Genomic DNA, 12,712 nt, shown 5'->3' with positions numbered 1-12,712 from the left:
ACATCTGGAGGGCACTAGATACATTGCACCTCAAGGCAATGCGATGCTCAGCTGCATTTCTTACACTTGCAGTGATCACGCTGTGTTTTAATGTCTCTTTTCTTCTCACTTCTTTCCCTTTCCTACTTATGTGTGCAATGCTTAAAATGCGTCCCATTCGTTTTGCTTGTCCACGCCGAAGCAACGCTATTTATTTTCTTGTGATTTCCTTTCACCACTGAACTGGTTTGTTACATAAACCTTCAGTGACTACAGCAAAGCCGGGTTCTCGCAAACGCAAGCACACACACACACACACGCACAACAACCACACGGCCGTATTATCTCCATTTACTGCTCAGAACATTATACATTTATCTCCCCATAATGTACTAACTCCTCCATGTCTCTGAAGATGCTTATTTCCCCTTCCCTATCTCTCAGTGGATCTCCATGTTGAATCCCCTTTTTGTGCGTCTCTTATTTCGAGCGCTATTAAAAACAGAGCTCAAACATCATTGATCTGAAACCACAGCAAGCTCATTCTTCTGCTTTCACGTCGTATTTGCATAACAGCACTTCTCTCACACTTTCTTTTTGGCTTCGTGAACGACTGTGTGCATGCGTGTGAGGTTGAACATGTATTTTGCACATTGTTGTGCCTGAAATTGTTATTGTGCCTCGGCATGAGTGCAATGCTAGTTTGGGTCCTTGATTGACGGCTGCAGCGGCAGCACTCAAAGCTCTCGGGCAGATGGTTTTTTCTTTTTTCTTTTTACATGTAAATCTGTGTAAAAGTCGGCAGTGTAATTGGCTTTTCAAACTGAGTGCTTTTTCTAAAGAGACTGTGGCTTGAGTGGAGGAAATAATTATTTGATCCCCTGCTGATTTTGCATGTTTGCTCACTTACAACAGTCTAATTTTTAAGGCGGATTCGTTTTACTGCAGAAAGACAGAATATTAACCAAATACCTAACAAAAACAAAAGGTATTCAATGAAAAGATGAGAAAACTTGCATTAGAACCTGATGGAAAAACTTTGTTGGAAAGATCTCAGTAAGGTTTTTTCTTGTAGCTGGACTCCAAGTCTTGGGTTGAACTTTGCTCCATACATCTGCCACTCAGAAATTTTGGGAATCATTGATGTTTCCTGGAGGTTGGCTAGAACAGTCAACAGAACTTCATTGTTGCCTTGGCAGTATGCTTTGGTTGCTGCTTTTCTCCTGGCAGCTGCTAACCCAGACCCCTCACTGCCAGACAGACAGGCTTGATTTATTACTTCAAAAAGACTAATGCAACTGCAGTGTAGTTCAGTTCATCATGGAAACCCATTGTGTGATGCTTTTTGTGCATTGTTATTGCGCTAACATGGACGCAACATGAAGTTTGGAGGTCTGCAGTTACTGAGTCTGTAGGAAAGTTGCCGACCTCTGCATTCCTGAGTGCGACACATTCTTTCATAAATGTTTCATAATGTTTATGGTGGTAGTCGTCATGCCTATGTATTCACATGTGTACAGTAATCCAAATAATTTTTCAATCTAAACTCCAGCGATTTAGAAGGGTGATGGTGAGAAAGAATTTGGCATCTTATGGTGAGGATGTTTTATTTCACTTACTGTTTCATCCAAAGTTTGTATGCAAGTTTTAAAGAGGCAGTACGATGTGTTTTCCAGGCACAAAGTGCCATTTTATAGCATAATCAAGTATTTACGTTACCGTCAGTTGTTTCCAAAATCCTGCAGCTTAAAAGACATTACTTCTTTATTTAACACCTTGAAATTAGTCTCTTTAAAAAGTCTTGCTCTGAAGCTTCTCAAACATGGGTGAAAGAATCAAGGCAGCACTCTGTGTATGTTTTTAGTGAAGGAACAACATTATAGCATGATGTAAAGCTCAAAAAAGTTCATTTTACATAATACTGGCCCTTTAAGTACATTTTACTTTCAGGATTTGCGATCAATATTCTGAAGAGTTACAAATCTGTGTTAGGCACAAAAATCTTCTTTTGCTACTGTTGTAGCACTGCAGGCATGGTCAGTAAAAACAAATCCCTCAGTCAATACTAAAAAGTGATATGGAGAATTGGCCACCTAGATAGTTTAAAAGGTAAAAGGTAAAGGTAATTTTATTTATATAGCACATTTTCAGCAACAAGGCAATACAAAGTGCTTTACAGGATTTAAAAGGAAATACAAACAAAATAACAAACCAAAGGAAAGAGCAAAAGAAGAAAAAGCTAATAATGTTGTTCCAAAGTAAATAAACCAGATACTCCTATTCAGGGTTGGTAGATAAGTATAAGTAAATATCCTCTGGTCTAATTCCTTTTCTGGGTTGGGAGAATAGGAGTCTAAAAAGTAGTTGCTAAGGTAGTTTTTCTGGGTTACAAGTTCTAATCCCTGTTCTGTGTTGCTAAATCAGTGTAAGTAAGTAAGTAAGTAAGTAAGTAAGTAAGTAAGTAAGTAAGTAAGTAAGTAAGTAAGTAAGTAAGTAAGTAAGTAAGTAAGTAAGTAAGTAAGTAAGTAAGTAAGTAAGTAAGTAAGTATCCTCTGGACTTCTGGGATGCTAGATAAGTATAAGTATTCTCTGGACTTTCTAAGTGTGCTCTATATTTGTAAAAGTAATGAGCACTCCACAGTTTCTAAGTAATAATAAAAACTAAATGTTTCTGTTCTGGAAGAATTTTTTTCTGAATTCTAAGTTCGTTCTAATTCCTTTTCTGGGTTGCAATAATAGGAGTCTCTCTGCATCTAGATAGTGAGTACTCTACAGTTTCTAAAATATGAGCTAAAGAGGGACTAATAAACTAGAGTCTCTGGATTCCAAGTTTGTTCTAATTCCTTTTCTGGGTTAAAAGTGAGTACTCCACAGTTTCTAACAAAATAAAATAAAAAAGAGGAAATGACCCATTAGGGCACGTGGCAACATTCAGACAAAACAAAGGACAAAACAAAGTCATGAGTGAAGGCGGTGACATCACAGGGCCACAAAACCACGTTGCTCAGCCTCCAGGCAGAAGTCCGATAAGATGTTGTTATCAAGGCGTGGCCTTGGGAGCGCTCAGCTCCACAGCTGCATGGATAACAGGAGGAGTTGAGGTGGGAAGGAGCGTTATGTTTACATACTGTATCTTCAAGGAGATTGGAAATATGCAGCCCTTCCAAGTCAACATGGGGAAAGCCAATTCAGATACATAATGTTTTAGGTCGGGTAGATTATGAATTTCAATCTTCCCTAAAGTCTGTCCGATACATCTCAGTTCATCCCAATTATCCAAATTAGTTTGGTCGTTCCACTGAGCTGAAACTAGCAACTTCTCTAAGATCGATTCCATCCCGTTAGTGAGTTTTGAGTCCTCAGCTGGGCTGAAAGTCTCAACAAGACTCACATCCAACTTGCGTCTCTGACCACACCAACAGTCTGAGTGTTTGCTAGTTCGGCCAAGTCCGTTACAAATTTGTCGATAAGCCAGGTATCCACAAGCTCCAAACAGCAGAAATCCTGTTATCATGAATAAATCCAGGGTGTGTCCTGCCCGGCGTGTCCCCGCAGGACAAGAAGGCTCTCCTGTTCCCAATCTTCTCGTGGAGAAAATTTGATCAATTGCATTGAGAGACCGGTTGACCAGATCCATAATTTGTAGATTTGGAGGATGTGCAAAGAAAGGCTCCAAAAATATAGAAAAAGACAGGGCAAAAACAGAGCAATCCATGTTGACATGGACCATGGTCCATGACATGGAACTAAATTAAAACACAGAAAACCAAATCCTCACAGATAGGACAAGGCTTAGATTTAGAAGCGACAGGATCTGGCTTGTTTACTTAATATAAAATGTATCACCTTTTGTAGACAGAAAGGCTGTTGGCACCTCGCAAAAACATTACAGTAGTTTATGCAGTCTCTTATTTGCAGTGTGACTTTTTTTTTATCATCAATATTTATATGTACAAAAATAAACACTGAAGTAAAAACAGCAGCAGCTCAGGTGAGAGTTTCTGGGAATTTCGCAGTCTTATCAAGATCAAAGATGTAGCACATTCTGGATGTTCATGATTCAGTAAAACAACATAAATTGTCCTCACATTTAAAGTTTACTGATCACGGTTCAAAACACAACAAAAGATGCACGTGCTGCTGCAAATTTGTACGCTTTAAATGGACAACGCATCAAACCAGCAGTTTTTGTGAATGCACGTGCATGTAGTGCAAGAAGGACACGCCAAATACAGGTGTGTTTGGCACAGAAAGGTACCAACAAGCAAAATCAATGCGTTCCTTAAAGGCATCTCAGAATTATACTCCCCTGCACTGGAACAGCAAAAAACCCCAACAAAAAACAAACAAAAAAACCCCACACACCGTCGTTCTCGCTGCATCTAACTCCCACTGTTGTCAAGAGGAGGGTGAAAACAGTGTTCTGCTTCTCACGCCTGCAGCCTTTTTTATTATTTTACCTGTCAGACTGGAACTCCTGACAGGGCAGGTGGTGGGGTGGAAGTGCATTCTTGTTCTCTCAGAATGAGACACTGGATGCACCTGTGGGAGGATTCAGACCTTTGTTTGGTGTTTATGAGATGCACACTCACCGTTTGGCAACTGGAGGCAGTTGACGGTATGTAAATACCCCGAAGGGAAGCTGATCCGGTTCCAGGATTTTTACATTAGAATTCTCAATAGGAATCACAAAAGGGCTTTTATCGCAAAAATGATATTCTGCATTTTCCAAGTAAAACAATGGAAACTTTTCGGCATCTCTTGGCCTCCATATTACATAGTCATATGTATGTCGGGTGGAAAATGGACCAACTTAAATTGTGTTTAAATAAAAATTTTAAAAATCTGTAAAAAAGACTCGAGACTAGTGTCCAGCTTTGTCTTCTAACAGGACAGCAGCCTGCTACAACAAAAACATGGAAACGTTTGAGTCAATTTAATTTTGAATCTGTGGCAAAGATTTATTTGTCTGTCACAAAAAAAAAAAAAAAAGGAAATCCTAATAAAATATACAAATGTCGTGGTTGTAAGAGCAGAACATGTGAAAAGGCACCACTGAAATCTTTGCAGGACCTAGTTTTGGTTTTAATTCAACAGAACTGGTTTCTGCATTAGCCTGTTTGCAGTTTCATAAGGAAAGACTGGATCTCATGGGAACAGAAATGAGATCAGAGGGAGAAAAGAGTGAAAGGACATTTTACCTCCAGCCTGATGAGGATTTCTATCTCTCATCTGGCAAAACACACCCACGCAGCACCTCATTATGACCTGGCTCTCGCTCCTTCACTCAAATGCGACGCCTCCCATGCTTTCCCGTTTAAATTACTGAACAGCCCCCTCTAGTGGCCATGAGCTCTAGCGTGCAGCTCCGTTCAAGGAAACTCACAGAATCAACTTAGAGTAATCTTTTTGATTTGCACATTGTTTTTTTATTTCTGTTTTTATCATTGTTATCCGGTTTTTCTTCTCATTTTTCACCCTCAGCTCTGTAAATATAAGTGTGGCGCAAAAGTATCTTTGCAACCTTCAATAATAATAATAATAATAATAATAATAATAATAATAATAATAATAATAATAAACTAAATTATTATTAATAATAATAATAATAATAATAATAATAATAATAATAATAATAATAATAATAATAATAATAATAATAATAATAATGTTTCAACCATAAAAACACATTCTCAGCCGAGAAACTACCACAAACGGGCGCTAGAGGGCGATAAAGCAGCATGTAAATCCTACGAGGCCTGGCCGTGATCTGCCCCACACAAAGTAAACAGTAGAACTAATCTCTTATATTCAGGGTTATAATGAAAGTATGATGGGCCTCAGGGATTTTTAAGCTTATATCATTGGCGGTAAGCCAATTTCTGATTTGAACGTCTTTGTTGAGAGTTTTTATGTTCTCCCTAGGGCTGTTAACGCCACAGCCGATGGTGATGCACGATGAAGTGATCAAGAAATTCACATTCGGTTCACTTGTTACATTAGTTGTAAGGTTGCCCATTTCAGCCATGCATAATCTGGGAGCAGATATTGTATCCCTCTGTAAGATAAAGTGATAGTTCATGTTGTTCGGTGGTTTGTTTAGAAGTTGTAGGCAGTCAGTTAATAACTATCTCAGAATGCTGACTCCAACTTAATAGCTTTTTAATGTTAGACCAGACAGCTATAATTAAATATGTCCATCATATTAAAAACACTAACACCCTTAATGCAATTAATTTTAATCTTTATTTGTTTTAATGTAACAACAAACAGAAAGGTGGAATCTGGAAAGATAATAAAAAGACACTCCCGCAGTTATTAATTATGCATGTTTAATAACCCTCTCCATGTTGCACCACTCCCATCATATTCAAGAATAAAGAAACACCCAAAGTGCAACACTAACTCTAAATACTCATTGTTTTGCTCAGCTGGTCGTTTTATTGTTTTTATCAGTTAGTTTGCCAACTTGTGTGAGATTCCTAACATAAGTACAGAATTTCAAAACCTGACAACATTCAATGTTGAAAACAAAAAGAACAATCTCATAGTGTTTCACAACACAGCTGACTAATGTTTCTTTTTGGTTTGTTTGTTTCTTTTGGAAAAGAGGACAGGCATAAAACCTCAAAAGCAAACACAATTTATCAAAAAAGGGTGCTGGGATGAAGTTCAAGGCAGCATTTGGGTCTCTGCACCTGGTGATGATTCCTCCAGATCTCATTATCACATTTCTGAATGGTTCACTTTGGTCTTATGACCACATGCTGGTATGTCTGTTTCCCTGGCAACCCAACACTCGCTCATGATGTCTGCGCATGTCTCTTTGGCTGGCAGTACTCCCATCCTCTTGTGGTTAAACAAGAATATGTGAAACCCCTCTATATCTTCAAACACCCAATACACCTCGATATGCATTAATATGCACAGTGGAAACTGTCTTAGCACTACAGCAGAAGTCAACATTCACACACTTCCTCAGCTCGGCTCAATCAGTTACAAGAAAATAAATCTGGCTCCTGGGTTGGCCACGTTGAAAACCACAGCCAACAAGCCTGTCATGTAGCATTGAGCTTGGATGATGCCTCTGAAGCTTTTTCCACTTCAAATGCAGTGGAAAAAAGCTGCATACTCACTCAATACTTGCAGTTATGAATTTCTGCAAATAGTTTAGAGATGCATTCCACAGGATAAATCTGTGAATAGCTGAATTTGCAAATAGGCGGGGGCGCACTGTGTGCCAAACATATAGCAACCCTATAGGCCATTTGTTATTTACTGTTTTACTTTTATATAGCTAGGGCTAGTTAGTGCTAACTGTTAATGCTATCTTAAGGGAGCACATTTGTTTTCTACTGAAAAATCTGTGCACCACATATAAAGCCCAAAAAAAGAAACAAAACAAAACAAAAAAACATACCCGGACCCCATCTTTCAAGTTCTTTGTGGGTCCAGCGTGGGAACCACATGGGCTACAAAGTGAGTTATCTGTGTGTTTGTCTACAGGTTCGTTTGTAGTGTAACCCAACAAACTGGTGTTTTGTTGGCAGTACCTAACAGCTCAAAGCCAGCATTTCAGATTAAAAAGGGTCCCAGCACTTTTCAAAAGTCTGAATTAGAACAGCCGATATGATGTTAATTGTTTTCAAAGTAAGGATGTATATTCGTAGATTTACATTTTCCAAAGTGTTCTGAGTATCAACTAACTCATGGAATAAAGGCAAAACACAAAGAACCTTCACAAGAAGCATAAATAATTTTTTTAAATAAACTACTTAGTTCCTGTTTCTGGTCTGGTGGTTTCAGTGAGAACATTCATTCTTTGAAACGAAAACCTAAAAGCAAATCCCAGAAACTGACCCTATATGAGTGGTATTCTGAGAAGCGTCTTTGCTTACTGTCTGACCAGTTTCCCGAAGTTGTACATTTAACAAAACAGCATTACTCTTTATTAATGTAGTGCATTTCGGTTCATATAAAACTTTTGGTAAAGAGCATAATTGTAGACTTTGGAGGAAATACATTCTGTCCCAATGAGATTTTTTGCATTGCTTCAAGTTTAACCAGAGGCAGAGATGATGCTTTTGTCCAAACTAACTGGGACGTACTTTGCTGGACGCGACAAGCAAGAAGGCTGATCTCTATCCTCGTCTTTAAGGTCACCGGTTTTGACGTTAAAGTTACTGAGAAACTGGAAGCGAAGCTTGTAGGAGAAGGAAGAAGTGTGTCATCCAAATGAGCTTAATGCTGACAAACGCCATCGTGTCTATATCGATTGTTCACCACTGACTTGTTTCATTGTTTCATACTTTAAGAAGTAAAGGAATGACTTCTTAAAATATATATAAAATACACCGAGCAGACACAGTTTTGTCATGCTACTTGATTGTGGGTGAACAATATTTGAGCAAGTTTGAGAGGAACCAGATTACGATAGTTGATCCTAACCGGAGATTCCTATTCAGTGCTAAATTAAAGGGATATATCACCCAATTTGAGGTCCTCTTGACCACTTTGGATCATCTCTTGTCACGTCAAGCCCAAATTAAAAGTGTGGTTAGGTCCGGATTGTAAAACTAGTCATTCAAGAAACACCCCTGGCTTTTTTCCTTTTGTTTTTTAGCTGTATCCACGTGTGATTTAGAGAATGGCTCTTTCCAGCTGCACCCCATTGAGTGTGGCAGAAATCACAACAGAGTCAGAGCAGCTGAATTGGATCCAGTGGTTAGTCAACGTTACTCATGATTCAAAACCATGGCTTGTATGAGCTTGCTCGTGTCTGGTGCCACCATGCCAAATGTCAACACGCTCCGGTTGAAACCCGTAATGTGTCGTGAGAACATACTGCCCAGTCAGAGACAAGCGGAGGGAACGTCTCCACTTTCATTTTTTCTGGCATGCAATAGCTCTTTCCAGATCATCGTCATTGTGCTTAGTAATCCAACAGTAACGTCGGTATCAGTCAGACAAACCCGACAGTGTCTGAGGCAACGTTTATCTCAGCGTACTCATCCAAAACCTGCAAAGAACTGTGCTGGTAAAGTTGTCGTGTTTATGGTTTGGCCTTAACTGACCCGACTGTCAGCGGGCGAATTTTGCTAGCGAAACGTCTATTTATATTGTGTGTGTGTGTGTGTTTTGGTAATTACTGTAAATGTTTTGATGACATCCTCTTCTTCAGAAGTTCTAAATGATCAGAAAAGTTTCATTTCCTTTTTTTTTTCAGTTTTGGATACCTTATGAGAAGAGGACGCTGGATGTGAACAAGCAGAGGCCAAAAGTCTCTTGGTGTCATAACCATCACACTTTTAGCAACAGCTTAATATATTTATTGACAACCTGGCACTTATGTCACTTTCATTTCGTCATTTGATTTCTTTGAAAGTGAGAAGCGTAAGTTCAGGATCATCACATGTCTTCCTCTAAAAAGACTTTGCTTTCAGAACAAAAAACAACAGAGTCTAATAAAGTAACATGCGTAACTGGTGATACCACTCTTATGACAGATGTGAAGTAGAAATGAATGGACAAAGATACAGCTGGCTGATCACAAAAGGCTGTGTTAGGACATTGCTGGATGTTTCAGTGGAAGAAAAACGTGTGGGGGAAAATGCCAGAACTACCAATATTTACTTCAATCACCACAAGTATCACTATGAAAGTTTGACCACCAAACATCTGGTCAAACGCCATAATAAATCTCTACAGGCAAGTTAAAGGCCACAGTCTGATCACATTCAAGCACAAATTACTGTACATGGACACACTTTGCTGAAGCCAGCGTTTATGCATTAAAAATCCTGTCCTTATTGAGCTTTTTTAACATTTAAATTGCACGAGAAGCTGATTTTTTTAAAACCCACAAATATCTAAATGAAGAGAAAAATACAAAAACATTGTGATTATTGAATCTATAGCATAATTACGTTGCTGTATATGGAACAAGAGCTGTCTGAAAACATGTTTTCATATATTTTTTTTCTGCAGTACCTTCAGTTCACAGCATGTTTTATCAGACTTGAGTGTTATTCACGAAATAAGTGCCACCAAGTGAACACAGTAGGTTAAGTGCCATGAGCTGCAGGGTTCAAGTCATTGTGGTGAGGCCTGCTTGTTCATTTATCGCTGATAAACTCCTAGGGTTTAGTGGAAAGCCTGAGCTTACGATTAGCACCGGTAAAGATAAGCATGCTACCGTGTGTGAGTATGCATTACTGTAAGAGAGAAGGAAGAGGTGGAGCCAAGAGTTTTCTGTTGCATCACGCATCTTTGCCTCGTAAATACGGATTGTTGTGGTACGTTTGATAAATCGACAGAAACCGCCCCGTTAACCGAGGTAGCAGAAGTGGACTTTGAGTGGAGGAATGAGGTTCATTAAGGCGTTGGTATTTTATTACTGCAAGGCAAAAATAGACATTGACTTTCTTTTATTTTAAGTAACTTTCCAACTGTCTGTACCAATGTTGAGTTCTTGCTCAATTTTAAAGAATTACAGGGCTAATCGTTAGCATACAATATAAGGCTTGTCTAAGCTTATAAAACCAAGATGATTACATTAATCATTTACTGGGCTTCTGGGGAAAATGCATTATATCAGTGACGAGTTGAAATTATTGCAGAAAGTAATTGTTATAGTAAAACAACAATGCAGTCATGTACTGGTGTCGGTCAAATACGAGTTTGCTTGCAAATGTGTAGCTTTTTTTCAAAATTTGATAATTATTTATATGCAGCTTCTTGCACAATTACTGGCCTCTCTTGTAAAGATGTGGGAGAACTGTAAGAAAAAAAAAAGAGTTTACACTAGAAATTTTACAAAAATCCCATCTTAAATTTGAAAATGTACATTTCAGATCGAATGGAGCGAGTGTACTTCATGACGTTACACAGATGCCCTCCATAGGAAAGAAAAGAGAACCTTCTTTCAGTTTCAGATGTGTGTTGAGATCCAATCATCCGTCCTTCCATCCATTTTCTGTTAAAGTTTAATCCTTGATCTTTATTCATCAGGAAGTAACTACTTGTTTGCATTTGCCCCCCTCCTGACATATTTCAGTCAGAGCAACATGTAAAACATTTAAAACAAACAGAGCTGTGACAACATGGATAAGGATCCTGGTTTATTTAGCTATCACAGAGAGTAAACAGGAAGGTGAGGGAGAAAAAAAAAGTTTGGATTTGGTCACCAAATGGCTGTAACTGCTATGAAATGCTATCTACCCACCTGCGCTTTCGAGAAGTAGGCCATAAAAAAAAGACAATTTAAACACATAAAATGGAGAGAAGTGTATTTTATCAGCTTGCACTGATAATAGCAGTCGTCACCAAAACAAACGCCATCGGTTTTTCTGACCTGCCACCATGAAGGTCTGGGGTATGACATCATTTCCCCGCTCCAAACACTGACTTTTGGGGAAACTCAAACAGGCTAGCGTGTATGCCATGATGAACGCTTACAAATACCAGATTGTTTTTCTTATAGAGATGATTTTACCCACTGAAAAAAAACAACTCATTCTCAATTTAGAGATTAAACATTTTCCTATTTTTATTCTTCTACCTTCTAAAAATCTCCAGCAGGGATGCCAATAAGTGGAGTGCTTTGCATTTTGTGTCATTGCATATTATGTACGAGTAACGTGTTACAGTCATGATTATTGAGCCTAAGTGTGTTAACCTTTTCTTTTAGACGAACAAACCACACTAATAAACTGTTGAATAAACTGATTTACTGTATGGCTTACTTTTGTGACAAAAATTTTTTTTATTTTGTTTTAACAACTTATTCTTCTGGGGGAGATGTATTTTTTCACTTACGTTTGTATGTTTGGAGGGTTTGCACAACATTAGAGTCCAATTTATTTTAACTGAAAAAAAAATAATTCAAAGTTAATTTTTTACAGGAAACCTTGTTGAAACCCATTCTCTGCGAGTTACACAAAAAAGACATATTGCTGCATGACAAATGCTTCGGTTGTGTCAGTTGTCCTGTTCTGGGTGGATAAGCGGAAACAGAAGCAGCAGTCAGAACATCAAACTTGGAAAGTTATACAGAGGGCCGGGTGTGCCACGTGCATAAAATCAACAGTTTAAAAATATATTTTAACAAAAAAAACCTCAATATGTTTACATTCTCCAGGCATGCTTGCTATGAGAGGCAACTGAACGCGTCAACTTCTACTGAAGAAATTGCCATTGTTGCTTAACTGCGCGTGAGCTCAAAGGGGTTTGACAAACTGCCTAAAAAGGGTGTAGCTAAGATTTCTTTGTCTTTTCTGAGTCATGCAAAAATGCGGCATTGAAGAGAAACAGGTAGTTAAACATATTTGCTTTGAGCTGGCATTACATTTTATTGTCACATACAGGTAGTGAGCTATTAGCGGATGCAGGACTATGAGGAGGACATGTGTGGATGGTTTCGTGGAACCTTTTGGTCGCAGTGCTCCATGTTGTGTCTTGTAGGAAGTGCTGCATTTAAAAAAGAAAAAAAAGAAGCTTGGTGGTTAACACAAACGTTAAAAACGCACAAGTTAACAACGGTAACAACAACAAAAAATATATATCTGTTGAGAAAGTAGGTGTATTTTAAATTTTAATGGGTCACTCTAAGGGGTATATTGCGTCATCCGTTGCTAGGGTGTGAGCACAGCTCAGATGGTTACTTTCACTTTCTTCTTACGAGAAAACCTATCATTTCAGGCTCAGCAGTGCAGCCGCGCAGGATCCTCGTTTG

Source organism: Xiphophorus maculatus, chromosome 16 (assembly GCF_002775205.1).
Source record: "Xiphophorus maculatus strain JP 163 A chromosome 16, X_maculatus-5.0-male, whole genome shotgun sequence".
NCBI lineage: Eukaryota > Metazoa > Chordata > Actinopteri > Cyprinodontiformes > Poeciliidae > Xiphophorus > Xiphophorus maculatus.
The sequence above is the reverse complement of the archived record's forward strand: the minus strand, read 5'-3'. Positions refer to the sequence as shown.